Raw genomic sequence first — 14,428 nt, 5'->3', positions numbered from 1 at the left:
TGGGCCACCAGCAATAGATTTGTATTCAATCGCCATCTGTAAGCTCATAGCCCAGTATATCCCCCATTTCACCACTATCAGCAAGCCAGGGGATCAACCGTGGTTCTGTGAAGTGTGCAGAGGGAATGTCAGGAAAGCACCAGGCAAACCTAAAAATGAGCAGTCAACCCAGTAAGGTTACAACACAGGATTACTTGCATGTTAAGTAGCATTGGCAGCATGCAATTAACAGAGCTAAGCAATCCCACAAATAATGGGCCAGACCTCGTCTCTGCAGTCCTGCCACACCCAGTTGTGAATATTTGTGAACAATTAAACAGCTCACTGGTGGTGAAGGTTCCACCTATCTCCCCATTCACAATGATGAAGATACCCTGCACATGAATGCCAAAGACAAGGCTGAAGCAATTATGAGCATCTTCAGCCAAAGTACTTACCAGACAATTGTCTTTTCCTCCTCCTAAGGTCCCTAACATCACAGATGCCAGACTTCATGATTTGATGTGATATCGCGAATCAGCTAAAGACATGAACACTGCTGAGACTATGGGTTCTGACAATATTCCAGCAGTAGTTCTGAAGTTATGTGCTCAACAAAATACCATATCACTCACCCAGCTGTTCCAGTACAGTTACAGCACTGGCATCTACTGGCAACATAGAACTTGCTCAGATATTTCCTATAAACCGATCAATTACTGCTCCAACAGTCTGCAATTAATCATCAACAAAGTAATGGACTATGTAGTCAACAGTGCTATTCTCTGGCACTTACTCAACAATAATCTGCTTACTGATGCTCAGCTTGGACTCTGCCAGTATCCCTTATGAAGGGCTTTTGCCCGAAACGTCGATTTTGCTGCTCCTTGGATACTGCCTGAACTGCTGTGCTCTTCCAGCACCACTAATCCAGTATCCCTTATTCTCCATTCTCATCGTAGCCTTACTCTAACCATGGACTGAGAGCTGAAATGAAGTGGGGAATTGACAGTGATTGACCTTGACATTAAGCTAGCATTTGACCAAGTACAGCAGTAAAGAACCTGAAGAAATCTGGAGTGATTGAGAATCAGTGGAAAACTCTCCACTCTTTGGAGTCATATCTAGCACAAAAGAAGATGATTGTAGCTGTTAGAACTCAATCACCTCTGCCACACACACCTCTGCAGGAGTTCTTCAGGGTAGTGTTCAAGGCCCAACCAACCAATCTTCAGCAATGACCTCCCCTCCATCACAAGGTCAGATTTGAGGATGTTTGCTGGTAATTGCACAATGTTCAGCACCATTTGCGACTCCTCAGATATTGAAACAGTTCATGTTCACATGCAACATGAACTGAACCATATTCAGGCTTGGGCTGACAAGTGGCAGTTAATAACCATACTACACAAGTGCTTGGCAATGACCATCTTCAGCAAGAGAGAACCACCAAATAACCCTTGATATTCAATGACTTTACCATCCCTGAATCACCAACTATCAACATCCATGGGGATTATCTTTAAACAGAAACTGAATTGAATTAGCCATACAAATACAGTGGCTACATGGGCGGGCCAGAGTCTGGGAATTCTGTGGTAAATAGCTCATTCCCTGAATCTACAAAACCTCTTCACCATCTGGAAATGGTTGAAATCAGGAGAGTGATAGAATACCTCCCATTTACCCAGATGAGTGCAACCCCAACAACACTTTAACACCATTCAGGATAAGGCAAACTACCTTATTGGCATCTCATCCATCAACTTCAGCATTCAGTCCTTTCACTTACACTGCACAGTGGCAACAGTGTGTTCTATCTATAAGATGCACTGTAACAACTCATCAAAGCTCCTTAAACAGTGTCTTCCAACTTGTGAGCTTGACCATCTTGAAGAACAAGGACAGCAAATACACCAACAAACTTTCCTCCAAGACACACAGCACACACCTTAATTGGAACAGCATCACCATTCCTTTACTGTCACTGAATCAAAATTTGGGAACTCCCTCTTTAATAGCTCTGTGGGTCAACCCCATGGACTGCAATAGTTCATGAAAGCAGCTTACCATCATTCTTAGGGGCAACTAGGGATGGGCAATAAATGCTGGATAAGGCAGCGTTTTCGCTTCCTCTGTGTGAGTATTTAGCCTTTAATATTCAGTTCAGACCAAATGATTCAAATTAAGTTTGATGTCTCCCTGCCATTCACTTAAATGCTGTCTTGAATTAGTTCATAGCGATAAGTTGCTAACTAGAAACATGGGCTGAATTCCTTTTATTCTGTAAAATGTGTTAGGAGAATTATTGTAAGGAAATTAGTCTTAGCCCACAAAAGCCCGTAGGCATTTTTCTTCATTTCGGAGTGACAATTGGTCACATATACCTTGAGTGTCACCACTCCCCAAGCCTAGGGCAAGGCAAGCCTTCATGGCGTAACTCATCATTACAGTGATTGCATCCTTCTGTATCACATTCTAGCCAACTCTACAAACTGACTTGATTGCAACATAATGCAAATCTCCTATGCGGCTGAGAACAACTTCAGTAATAATGGGTTGTCTTTATTTGTTTTGATTTGTAGCCATTTAAACCATAGGCCTGAAGTCCAGCTGTGGGACCAACAGCTGTGTGGCAAGGTTGTGACTGTCTAGTGAGTGAGCTAAAGTTTGATCCAAGGAACAGGAGGTAAGTTAAAAAAAAAACTGACTTGAGCCAGCTTGCTTTGCTTGAAATCAATGACTATGGGTCTTGTTGCCAGGAATTCTACTAACAGGGGTTCGGTCCAACCAGTTCATCACTCCAGTCCTCCGATACGTGCCCTTGCCTATCCTGTTCCACTGCCACCTGTCCTCAACCACACAACCAAACCACAATCTCTGACCTTGTTGCCCGCCTTTCTTCTGGCGTGACTCTATTCTGTGATCCCACCTCCCATTCCTCACTTTTGCTTGTTGCTCAAGATTATTTTCCAAGGTCATCTGCAGTCTTCCCCTTCCATAAGAGCCATTATCCTTCCAGCAACCATACTGAAAACAGTCCATGGGATCACTACAACATGGCAAGATTGACAAACACTAAGAGAAAGGTGTTGGATGTAGGTTTGCTTGCTGAGTTGGAGGGTTCATTTCCAGACGTTTCATTACCCTACTGAGTAACGTCTTCAGTGGGCCTCAGGCGAAGAGAAAGGGTCGTTTGTTCATATTTAAATGCAACACGGCTTGCGATGATTTGTCAATCTGGTTTGGAATTGGAGTATTTCCTTGATGCTTGTTTTGGTATTGACATTGTGGATAAATGATGGCCCATGACAGAGTAAAGGTAAGAAAGCGGTGAGTGGGGAATTGCTGGCTTTACACATGAAGTAAGGCACTGGCTGAGATCACTATGAAGGATTCTCCTTCTCAACCTCTCCCCTCACCTGAGCAAAATGGTAGCTCAGTGGTTAGCACTGCTACCTTACAGTGTTAGGGACCCAGTTCGATTCCAGCCTCAGGTGACTGTGTGATTAGATTACTTACAGTGTGGAAACAGGCCCTTCGGCCCAACAAGTCCACACCGCCCCGCCGAAGCGCAACCCACCCATACCCCTACATTTACCCCTTACCTAACACTACGGGCAATTTAGCATGGCCAATTCACCTGACCTGCACATCTTTGGACTGTGGGAGGAAACCGGAGCACCCGGAGGAAACCCACGCAGACATGGGGAGAACGTGCAAACTCCACATAGTTAGTCGCCTGAGGCGGGAATTGAACCCGGATCTCTGGCGCTGTGAGGCAACAGTGATAACCACTGTGCCACCGTGCCGCCCACCGTGCCGTGATGTTTGTTTATCTTCTCTGTACCTGCGTGAGACCCCTCTCGGTGCTCAGGTTTCCTCCCACAATCCAAAGATGTGCTGGTTAGGTAAATCGGCCATGCTACATTGCCTGTTGTACTCAGGGATGTGTAGGTTATGTGCATTAGTCAGGGGTAAATGTAGAATAGGAGGTGTCTGGGTGGGTTACTGTTTGGGGGGGTCTGTGTGGACTTATAGGGCTGAATGGCCTGTTTCCACACTGTAGGGATTCTATGAAGTATGGTGATCCTAAGGTTAAATTACTGCCAGTTTGTCTCTCTCTAATGAGTGAAAAGCCCTATGGTCTCTGGGATTATGATGCCTTTATTATTTAGTTCTTCACGTACACCCCAGGAGAAAGAGACTGTCTAGGCTGCAGTGCCCTTTGTTTATTTTGCTTCCTTCACCTCAGATGCCTTTTGATCTTCTTATTCCTCAACTTCCTGCAGCTTGGGTTCCCCCTGAGATTACAAGGTTGCATAACGGGCACATTATCACAAACAATCTTAAAACTTGCTCAGCCAAGTACTACCAATAAGATGTAGTCTGCTTTTGATTGCCAATGCTTTACTGTTCAACATTTTTTGTTTCATTTTCCATTTGTTGCTATGCCATCAACCCTTCTGGCACAATTGCTACTCTGGGTTCTCTGCATTGGATGGAGTACAACGGACTGCCACAGAGTGAAGGCATAATCTCTACTGCCAGGATACCAGGCATGATGCACAGCCTGTGGTCACACTGCAGCTGCACAATGAGGAAGAGGAATTCTTTTTTGTTCAACTATCTGGCCAAGTTGACATACAGCAAAACAGCGTTATAATCCTGCAAACCTGCTCTGCTAGCTTCCCTTTGGCAAGACGGAATGCAATCAAATGATTTCCTAATTCTGCAGGAAGCCTCAGTGATCTACCTCCCTTGTATAACATTGCGTTGCAAAAGGTGAGACGTTGCTAATATCTCCAGCTGCAGCATGGAGGAAACCATGTGCAAACATTTTATAGTTATGGTCACGAGGGGAAATTGCTCCCTGAACACTCTGGGTGGATATGGGCACCTATTAACAGCCTTCTTCAGCTTCTCTGCATTCCTCTTCATGCTACATGACTTGGCCAATTTGACCTCTGCTTGTTCTCCCAGTCACATGCAATTTCAAGAGGGAATCCTATTGGAGCACACAAATGTGGGAGCAACTCTTGTGCAGAAGCTTTGAAAAGTGTATGAATATCTATACCTGGCATAGCATTGCCAGTAGACTTCAGAAAATTGAGGCGTGTAGAGACATCAAAATTGAAATAAACCAAAATCTAACCTATAAACAACTCATGGCCTCTTTGAGTTGTACTGATGGAGAAGGTGCAAAGAGGTCTCCTGAATGCTGCTTCACCATGTTCAACCATGTCAGCGAGAAATAGGGTGCAGATTGAAGCATCTGATGTTGGATGTTTCCATTAAATGTTAGATGAGTATGTGTTAACTCCTTGTGATTACAGTGTTAGTGTGATTCACATCAGAAGTGTATGCATGCAACAGGGATGTAAATTGATAGACGCAATGCCATTAATTAGAAATAAAAACAAAAATAAAAATTGTTGGAGAAACTCAGCTGGTCTGTCAGCATCTGTGTGGAGAAAGCAGATGTAATGTTTCGAGACTAGTGACCCTTCTTCAGAACTGATGGTTGCCAGGAAAAGATTGGTATTTATGAGGAAGTTGGATTGGGGAGTAAATAATAGGTGGAGAGAAAGAGAGAGAGAAACAGTTGGACAGCCAAAAATTGGTCTGGGGGAATGAAATCTTTGAGGAGAAAGTGAGGACTGCAGATGCTGGAGATCAGAGCTGAAAACGTGTTGCTGGAAAAGTGCAGTAGGTCAGGCAGCATCCAAAGAGCAGGAGAATCGACGTTTCGGGCATGAGCCCTTCTTCAGGAATGAGGAAAGTAAGATGAAAGGTAGGGAGGAGGGACTTGGGGGAGGGGCATTGGAAATGCGATAGGTGGAAGGAGGTCAAGGTGAGGGTGATAGACCGGAGTTGGGGTGGAGGTGGAGAGGTCAGGAAGAAGATTGCAGGTTAGGAAGGCAGTGCTGAGTTCGAGGGATTTGACTGAGACAAGGTGGGGGGAGGGGAAATGAGGAAACTGGAGAAATCTGAGTTCATCCCTTGTGGTTGGAGGGTTCCTAGGCGGGAGATGAGGCGTTCTTCCTCCAACCGTCGTGTTGCTATGGTCTATCTGAGTTCATCCCTTGTGGTCGGAGGGTTCCTAGTATCTGAGTTCATCCCTTGTGCCAACCACCCCTTGGCTCAACACTTCAACTCCCCCTCCCACTCCACCAAGGACATGCAGTTCCTTGGATTCCTCCATCGCCAGACCATAGCAACACGCCAGACCATAGAGGAGACCACATTGTTAGCAGCGAATGTAGTAGGCTAGTTTGTGAGAAGTGCAGGTAAAGCGCTACTTCACCTGGAAGGTATGTTTGGGACTTTGGATACTGAGGAGGGCGATAGTAAATGGGCAAGCATTATACCTTCTGCGATTATAGGGGAAGGTGCCATGAGGCTGTGGGGGTGGGGGTGGGGGTTGCTGGGAGTGAAGGAGGAGTGAACAATCCTTACAGGAAGCTGACAAGGGATTGGAAAGGATTACTTGTGGCATCCTCTGGAGGTGATGGAAATGGCAGCTAATAATCTTATGGATATGGATGTTGGTGGAATGGTGGGTGAGGACAAGGGGATATAATCGCTGTTATGGGAAAGAAAAGGGGGGCAAGGGCAGAAGTGTTGGAGATGGGTTGGACCTGGCTGAGGGCCGTATCAATTACGGTGAGAGGAATCCTCGGTTGATCAAGAAAATGGGCATTTTGGAGGCTCACTTGTCGAAGTTGGCATCATCAACACAGATGCGGCAGAGACAGTGAATCTGGCTACATGGAATAGAGTGTTTACAGGAAGCTGGGTATGAGGATGTGTGGTCAAGGTAATTGTAGGAGTTGGTGGGTTTGTCATGGATATTGATGGTCAGTCTATCCTCAGAAATGGAAACAGATATATTGAGAAAGGGAAGGGACGTGTCAGAGATGGACCAAGTGAAGATGAGAGTGGGGTGAAAATTGGAAGCAAAATAGATAAACATTTCCATTTTAAGATGAGAGAGAGAAGCAGCACAAATGACGACATTAATATACTGGAGAAAGAGTGGTGGGTGGGGGAATAGGTCTGGAACAAGGAATGTTCCACCTATCGACAGAGAGACAGATATAACTGGGGTCCATGCAGGTACCTATGGCCACACCTCTTCAGAACCTTCTTCTGAAGAAGGGTCACTGGATCTGAAATATTAATTCTGCTTTCCACAGATGCTGCCCGATCTGTTGAGTTTCTCCAGCAATTTCTGTTTTTGTTTCAGACATCCAGCATCTGCTGTTTTGTTTTTTGTTTAAATGACATTTGCTGGTTCAGTTCTTAGGTCAATGCTCGAACCAATTAGTGTCAACCTGCCTGGTTTAAACAGAACCTAGATGTTAATTCTTAATCAACATTAATTGGTGCATTCTCCATTCTGCACCTACAACCAGAGTCAATGTGCCAACAAATCAGCATTCTCCTCTCATACAGTAGAAATGTTGGTTTCCCCTTAAGTTTATATTCTTGTGAGTTTTCCTGATGAATGTAAGAAAAAGTTTCAATAAAATGCTTCTTCTTTAGCAATAGTCAAGACACAATTTGTTGTATGGGAGCAACAAGGACGAGTTAGGCAGGATTACAAAGACTGTCAGGAACCAGAGAGAACAAGTCTTCCTCCCTCGGGACATTGTATAAAATTATCTCTGCTCCACCCAGAGACTCTGTGACACCATCAGATTGGTAAAACTGGAATTAAGCTTCAATATTAATTCTTTCAGAAATATTATCCTACACATCTTCGTCATAGTTAATATTTATAAATCAGTTGTATTGTTGTTTTTACATCTTACAGTACCTCACATCATCTTTGAATTCACAAATTCAAGTGGTCTGTAAGTTTCACACTCCCTTCAGAATGTGTTCCCTTCAGACTTAGGAGATTGATAGTTCTTTGGCTTGTTGACATTTATTTCTATTCTTCTATTGATTACTTATCCACAGGAGGATCTTTAATCTTCTGATGTCCTTCATAGAGGATATCTGGAAGACCCTTAATCTCCCGAATTTCCTTCACAGGTAGTTGCCCAATATCCTTTTCTGGAGACTTTTGATCTCATGAATACTCATCGTGTAATATGATTGCTGTATTGAAACACATATTTTCTTCCTTGCAGCATGTTGGATTTTCAGACCAGGGAATTTCTACCTAACTATGTCTTGAATCTGCAGGTGTAGGTCTGGCTTCCGTAGTGTTACATTCAGCTCATCTTCACTTTGTTTGAGCAAATCTTTATTTTTTGATTTGCTGATACATCTGGTTAAAGTATGCAAGGTCTTTACTTTGACTTGTTGAGTAGATTGGACATCTTCATTCCCCATCGATTGATGACTTCTGAGTGAATCAGACACTTTCACAGAATTAGTTGTGGTACTGGAAGCCTGCTTAGTTACCAACACACTGTTGTCACTGATAATAATAGTTGCTCTTTGAAAGATGAGAAATTGAAACTGAAAGGGATTCAAAACATTGTTCAGAAGGTTGATTCACTGTCTGAACAACTTCAATCAATGACTTGTCATGATCTCAAGTGGGTTGTACTTGGGAAGTGATAATCTAATGTTATTATTGCTGAACTGCATATACAGAGACCTGCATACTGTTCTGGGGATCCAGATTCAATCCTTCAATTGCAGATGTTGGGATTTGAATTCAATTACAAATCTGGAGATGAGATTCAAATGACCACGAAACTCTTGCCGATTTTTGGAAAAACCTATCAGTTTTGCTACTGTCCTTCATGGAAGGAAACTGCTGTCCTGATCTGGTTTAGCCTACATGTGACTCCAGACCAACAGCAATGTGGCTGATTCTTAACTGCCCTCTGGGAAAATTAAAGTAGTTTTGAGTCTACAACATCTTAATGCTGATTGTTCTATTTTCATCAAAGATTTCCTGATTCTACAATCAATAAATACTATGGCTTTAAAGCTATGGCTTAATTGTTAGCTGGCATTATATCAATGCTGTTTTAATCTTCTTGTCTTAAAATTTCTTCAAACTTTAAAGTGCTGTAGTGCAGTATGCTTTTTGTCTTCAAGTTGTGGAAAAGGGCCAGACTGTTGGCTACTGCCTGGACTTGTTAATTGCCATGTTGGCCGTGCCTCAAGGCAGACCTACCAGGATGTCTGATTTGCCTGCCTCCCTCTGCACCAATTGGCCAAACTCAGGAGCGTGGGCTGAAATGTGACCAAAAGCTGAGAAGCAGCTCCTTCAAAGAATGAGGTGATCTGACTTCATGCAATGATGTAAATATGAAAAAGAGACTCCTCAAAATGTACGGTCTGGCTGGTCCGGTTCAGTACCTTATTGATGGAAACCCTCAGGATTTTTTCGTGGGTGATTCAGCAATGGCAATGCGTTCAACATTAAGGAAGGGTAGTTAGATTCTCTTTTGTTAGAGACGATCATTGCTTTGTCATGATCAGCACAAGCTGGAATATTGTTCAGATATCACTGTAAGCACACAATACTTCTCTATTTGAGGATCATTGTATAGTCCTCTCTCCACTATATAATGGAGCAAAGATCACTGATAGAGCAGTTGAAGGACTAGGACACTCCCCTAGCAACTCCTGTAGTGACGTCCTGGGGCCCAGATAACTGTCCTTAAACAACCACAATGTCATCCTTTGTGCTTGATATGGCTCCAACCAGCAGAATCTTTTCCCCAATTTCAATTGACTTCAGCACTTTTTCGAAAAAAGACATTCTGCTAAAACTTTTTTCAGTGTTTTATTGTCTTGTTAGATAAGTGCTAAAGTGACACAGGCATGGATTGCTTATACCAGAGCTCATAAATGGACTTTAATCACCAGTGTAAATCAAAGTTGCTACCTGTATATTCAAACACTATGTTTACACAACTTCATCACTGCCTTCTGAGGCTGAAGTGAAATATGCACCTACCGTGCTACTAATCAATAGCTTTCCCATATGGTGCACTGTGATAATATTGAGGTGGAATCCTCTCAACATACTTGAGGCCTTTTTTAACTGAATAAAATTCTCAAATCAGTGGCATTGGTCAGGTTTATTCACAAAAATTGCTCTCAAACCAGCGATGTGTTTATTTAACAAAAAGGAAACTGGTGTCTATGGGGCTTAGTACCACCAGGAGAGCTGCACCAACAGTGCAAAAATGCAGCAATAAAATAGAATTGTTTTATGTGACGTAGCTAAGGTAATTTTATGGCTTGAAGCACAAATTTTTAATACCATTACTAAAAAATAAAATAAAATCATGGCCTATAAACTTTAATATACTCTGGTAATGTGTTTCAAGCATTAAACTGCCTATTTTATTAACACAAAACATTCTTTCATATCTTTCTAAAATATTACATTAAAACATAGAAATTACTGTTGGCCGTGTCATCATGCAGACAGTAAAAGCACCTATTAAATTACTGTCTCCATTTGTAAGAGACACGATTTTGACAGGAATGTTAATATTGGTTACTATATCTGTTAAGACAGCTGAGAGCAATCTGATGCATGGACAACCACATTGCATTAATTTTTATTGTTGAATCTCTCACCACTTCATTCATGCCATCCCTTCATATGTGTACATAATATAAGGAGAGAAAATGTATGAGGTTTGTCAGGAATAGTGGTGGGAAAGTAGAGGTCAAGATGAATGGTCAACAATAGAAACAGATACAACAATTATGTACTTAGGGAGAATCTTCCCAGAAAATGGTTACTGTCATAAGTAAGAAACTAAAATTGCAATGGCAAGAATTGTATTCAACAAACACAAAGAATTGCACAACATAAAAAGAACTACCAATACTATGGTTTGGAGTGCCTCACACGAAGATGAAATGTGGATCTAGAGTAAAATGGACAAATATTAAGAAGTTGTGAAATGTGTATTCAGAAAAAGATGGAACAGGTTAATTGGAGGAAGTTCACAAGATAGTGAAGAAGGAAAGATCCTTAGTAACTCTCATCAAGTATAGGCAACGAGGTTGGATTGATCACCATGGTAAGACAAAAGAACTTATTGAAAGAGTTGATTGAAGGAATTAGATGGACATAGATCAAGAGGTGAAAGAGGATGATGTTAGACAATGGGTGAAAAGTAGATCATAGAATCCCCAGTGCAGAACAGACCATTTGGCCCAACAAGTCCACACCAACCTTCTGAAGACTATCTCACACAGACCTATTGCCCCATTACTCTACATTTTTGTTGACTAATGCATCTAGGCTACACATCCCTGAATACTATGGGCAATGTATCATGGTCAATTCACTTAATGAAGCTTTGGCGTATGGGAGGAAACACACGAGAATGTGCAAACTCCACACACACAGTTGCCTGGGGCTGGAATCAAACCTAGATCCTTGGTGCTATGAGGCAGCAGTGCTAACCACTGAGGCACCGTCACAAGAGTGTGATGCGTGGAAAAAAATGCAGAGGATCTACCCTTAGGCAGATCACTGCTACGACAATATTACCAGCTGTAATATCGAGTAAGTGGCACTATTACTCATCAAGATTAACATAATTTACAAAAATTAATTTAAGATTTTGAAAAATCCATTGACACAGACATTTAGAAAAATGAAAGAATGAAAATTAGCCAATAGGTCCAACCAGTCCATGTTGCCATTTACATTCCGTACAAGCCAATAGTTGTAATCATATTTACCCACCTCTTTTTTTCAATATCCCTTCAACTCATTTTACTTCATGCACACTTCTAAATTAATCTTGAATATCCGTTTAGTTTCTGCCTCAACCACTGCCTCTGAACATTAATTCCACAACTTTCCAAATCTCTGTCTGAACATGCTTTTCCTGTCCTTTGTTCTGAGTATTTCTTTTTTTATCTTGCACTTATGGCTTGTTCCTGACTTTTCAACTTTGGAAATAGTGTGGATCTATCAACCTTGCCCTATTTTTTCATAATTATAAACATTTTTCTTACATTAGATTAGATTAGATTCCCTACAGTGTGGAAACAGGCCCTTTGGCCCAACAAGTCCACACCGACCCTCTGAACAGCAACCCACCCAGAACTATTTCCCTCTGACTAATGCACCTAACACTATGGGCAATTTAACTCGGCTAATTCACCTGGCCTGTACATCTTTGGACTGTGGGAGGAAACCGGTGCACCCAAAAGAAACCCACGCAGACACGGGAGAATGTGCAAACTCCACACAGACAGTCCATCAAGGCTGGAATCGAACCTGAGTCCCTGGCACTTTGAGGCAGCAGTGCTAACCACTGAGCCAATTATATGCAGCACATCCATTATCTCTGAATCTGTTTATAACAGAACTTTCTGAAGAATGTAGTGAATAGAGGACGGGATTTCCTTTCCGACTTACAGATGACTTATGCACAAAAAAGGTCATTTTTCAACTTCACACATCTGGTGGGGAACCTCAGCTCAAATTCAAGGTTGTGCTGCAGATGATTCTCCAAATGTTTCATGTGAAAAATGATCACAAAGAGTGTGTTACTCTGTAGTAATTTGATGCATTAACAATAACAGGACACTCTTGTCCATGCTTTCAAAATCCCTTTCAGCATCAAGTGGGATCAAGCATCAATTAAAGTAAATACATAAATGTGCTTGCCTTTCAGTGAAAATGGCAATAATAAATGTGGTATTGCAGCATTGAGGGATTTGACGGATTTCAGCACAGGGCAGAAGAGGAGATATTTGCTGATAAATTTCACAGGGCATCTTGCACTGTGGCTTGATAATATCCAATCCCTCAGTCTGGCACTGAGCGGCTTTGATCAAGTGACCTGTCCCATTCACCACTGGCGGTTACAAGCTGGCTGCATCAATTTATCAACCGTGCATGTCACATGGAAACAGGCCTGACTGCAGTTGGGTTAATACCAGCAGCCGTGGGCTGAAACTGTCACGTTCTCATTATTGGACCACCAAAGGACATCAATTGATGGCAGAGTGGATAGGTCAAGCAGGGTCTTGGTGCCCAGAATTTAATTCTGGCAGAGGCGAGAAGACGGAACGATCAGACATGTCATTGCTATTGCTCTCGCTAATTAAACACCTTCTCTTGCCATGATTGAGAGCAGAGGATTCCACCCTTTAACATTGTTTCTTTCCACCAATGTTGCCTACCCTGATGAGCACTTCCACTTCTGTTTTGATTTCAGATGTCCAATGCCTGTAAATTGTGCTTTTCCATTGTTCTTGTTGACAATGATGTAATGATGGCAGAGTATGAGAAGTTCTGAAGTTATTGTTTTCCAATGGAATCACTGGCTGACCAAAACATGTTTGTACAGAGGAGGTAAGTACTTATAATTATACAAATCTCTGGCTTGCATGCCATCACGCATTTCCCAAAACAATGACCTCGATGGCAGAGCTGAGAGGTTTAGTCAAGTCCCTCCACCTATCAGAGCTCTGTGCTTTTTTTTTAATGCAACCTCTTTCTACAAGGAGTAAATGATTGGCATTGAATGAACACTAACATAAATATAAAAAAGAAGCAGTTCATTTACATGATTTATATGTTCCTGTATGCGAAGAGCTTCTGTCTGCAGGAGTTTTGAGAGTGGATGGACTTCACCGTTAAATGTGTCAGTGATTAGTTACAGTCCTTCTTCAATCTTTCGGAGTTGCATCATTGCAGAATCTCCTTTTGTGGCCTTCCTTTATCCTAAAATCATGAAATCATAGACTCATGCAACACAGAAGAGGCTCTTCGGCCCATCGCGTCTATACCAACGTATTCACAATAATACCACTTTCCAGTTCTTGACCCATAATCTTTAATGTTATGACATTTCAATTGCTCATTGAGATATTTTCTAAAATCTGTGAAGTTTCCTGCCTTTATTGTGCTTCCAGGTAATACATTTCAGATCCCTTCCACCCTTTGAGTGAAAAAGGCTTTCCTCAAATCCCTTCAAAACCATCTGCCTTTCATTTTAAAATTTTGCCACCTCAATATTGACACTTCAACTAACTTGCTTTCTATTCATCCTGTTCATGTCCCTTATAATCTTATATACTTCAATGAGGCTCCCCTTCAGACTTCTTTGCTATAAAAGAAAACAACCCAAGCCTGTCTGACTTCTTTTCTTCACTAAAGTTCTCCATCCCAGACTAGATCCTGGTGTATCTCCTCTGCACATGTTCCAGTGCAATCACATCCTTCTTATGGTGTGCTGAGCAGAACTGCATATGATACCCCAACCAAATGTTTGTACAGCTCAAACATAATCTACCCTCTCTCTAAGCCAATTTTGGAAAACAATTGTCAAGTTCCTCATGCTTTGTGTTTTTTATCAACCTCCTGTATGGGACCATGTCAAGGGCTTTGTTAAAATCCATACAAATATATCAACTGTACTACCCTCATCTCGTCACCTGGTCACCCCTTGGAAATGACCTCCGGCAGTGAAAACCATGCTGACTA

At 42.1% G+C, this 14,428-nt stretch overlaps 1 long non-coding RNA gene across 1 annotated transcript in view; it reads left to right on the top strand.

Moving 5' to 3' along the window:
• LOC140486037 (uncharacterized) overlaps positions 1-14,428 on the top strand; it is a 49,776-nt gene that overhangs the window by 26,451 nt on the left and 8,897 nt on the right. Inside the window, exons 3-4 of the long non-coding RNA XR_011962511.1 lie at positions 2,565-2,668; positions 13,158-13,294. This is a non-coding gene — a long non-coding RNA (uncharacterized lncRNA). The remainder of the gene's footprint in view (positions 1-2,564; positions 2,669-13,157; positions 13,295-14,428) is intronic.

This window comes from Chiloscyllium punctatum, chromosome 2, assembly GCF_047496795.1.
Source record: "Chiloscyllium punctatum isolate Juve2018m chromosome 2, sChiPun1.3, whole genome shotgun sequence".
Taxonomy (NCBI): Eukaryota; Metazoa; Chordata; class Chondrichthyes; order Orectolobiformes; family Hemiscylliidae; genus Chiloscyllium; species Chiloscyllium punctatum.
Note: the sequence above shows the minus strand (reverse complement) of the source record. Positions and strands in the feature narration are given on the sequence as shown.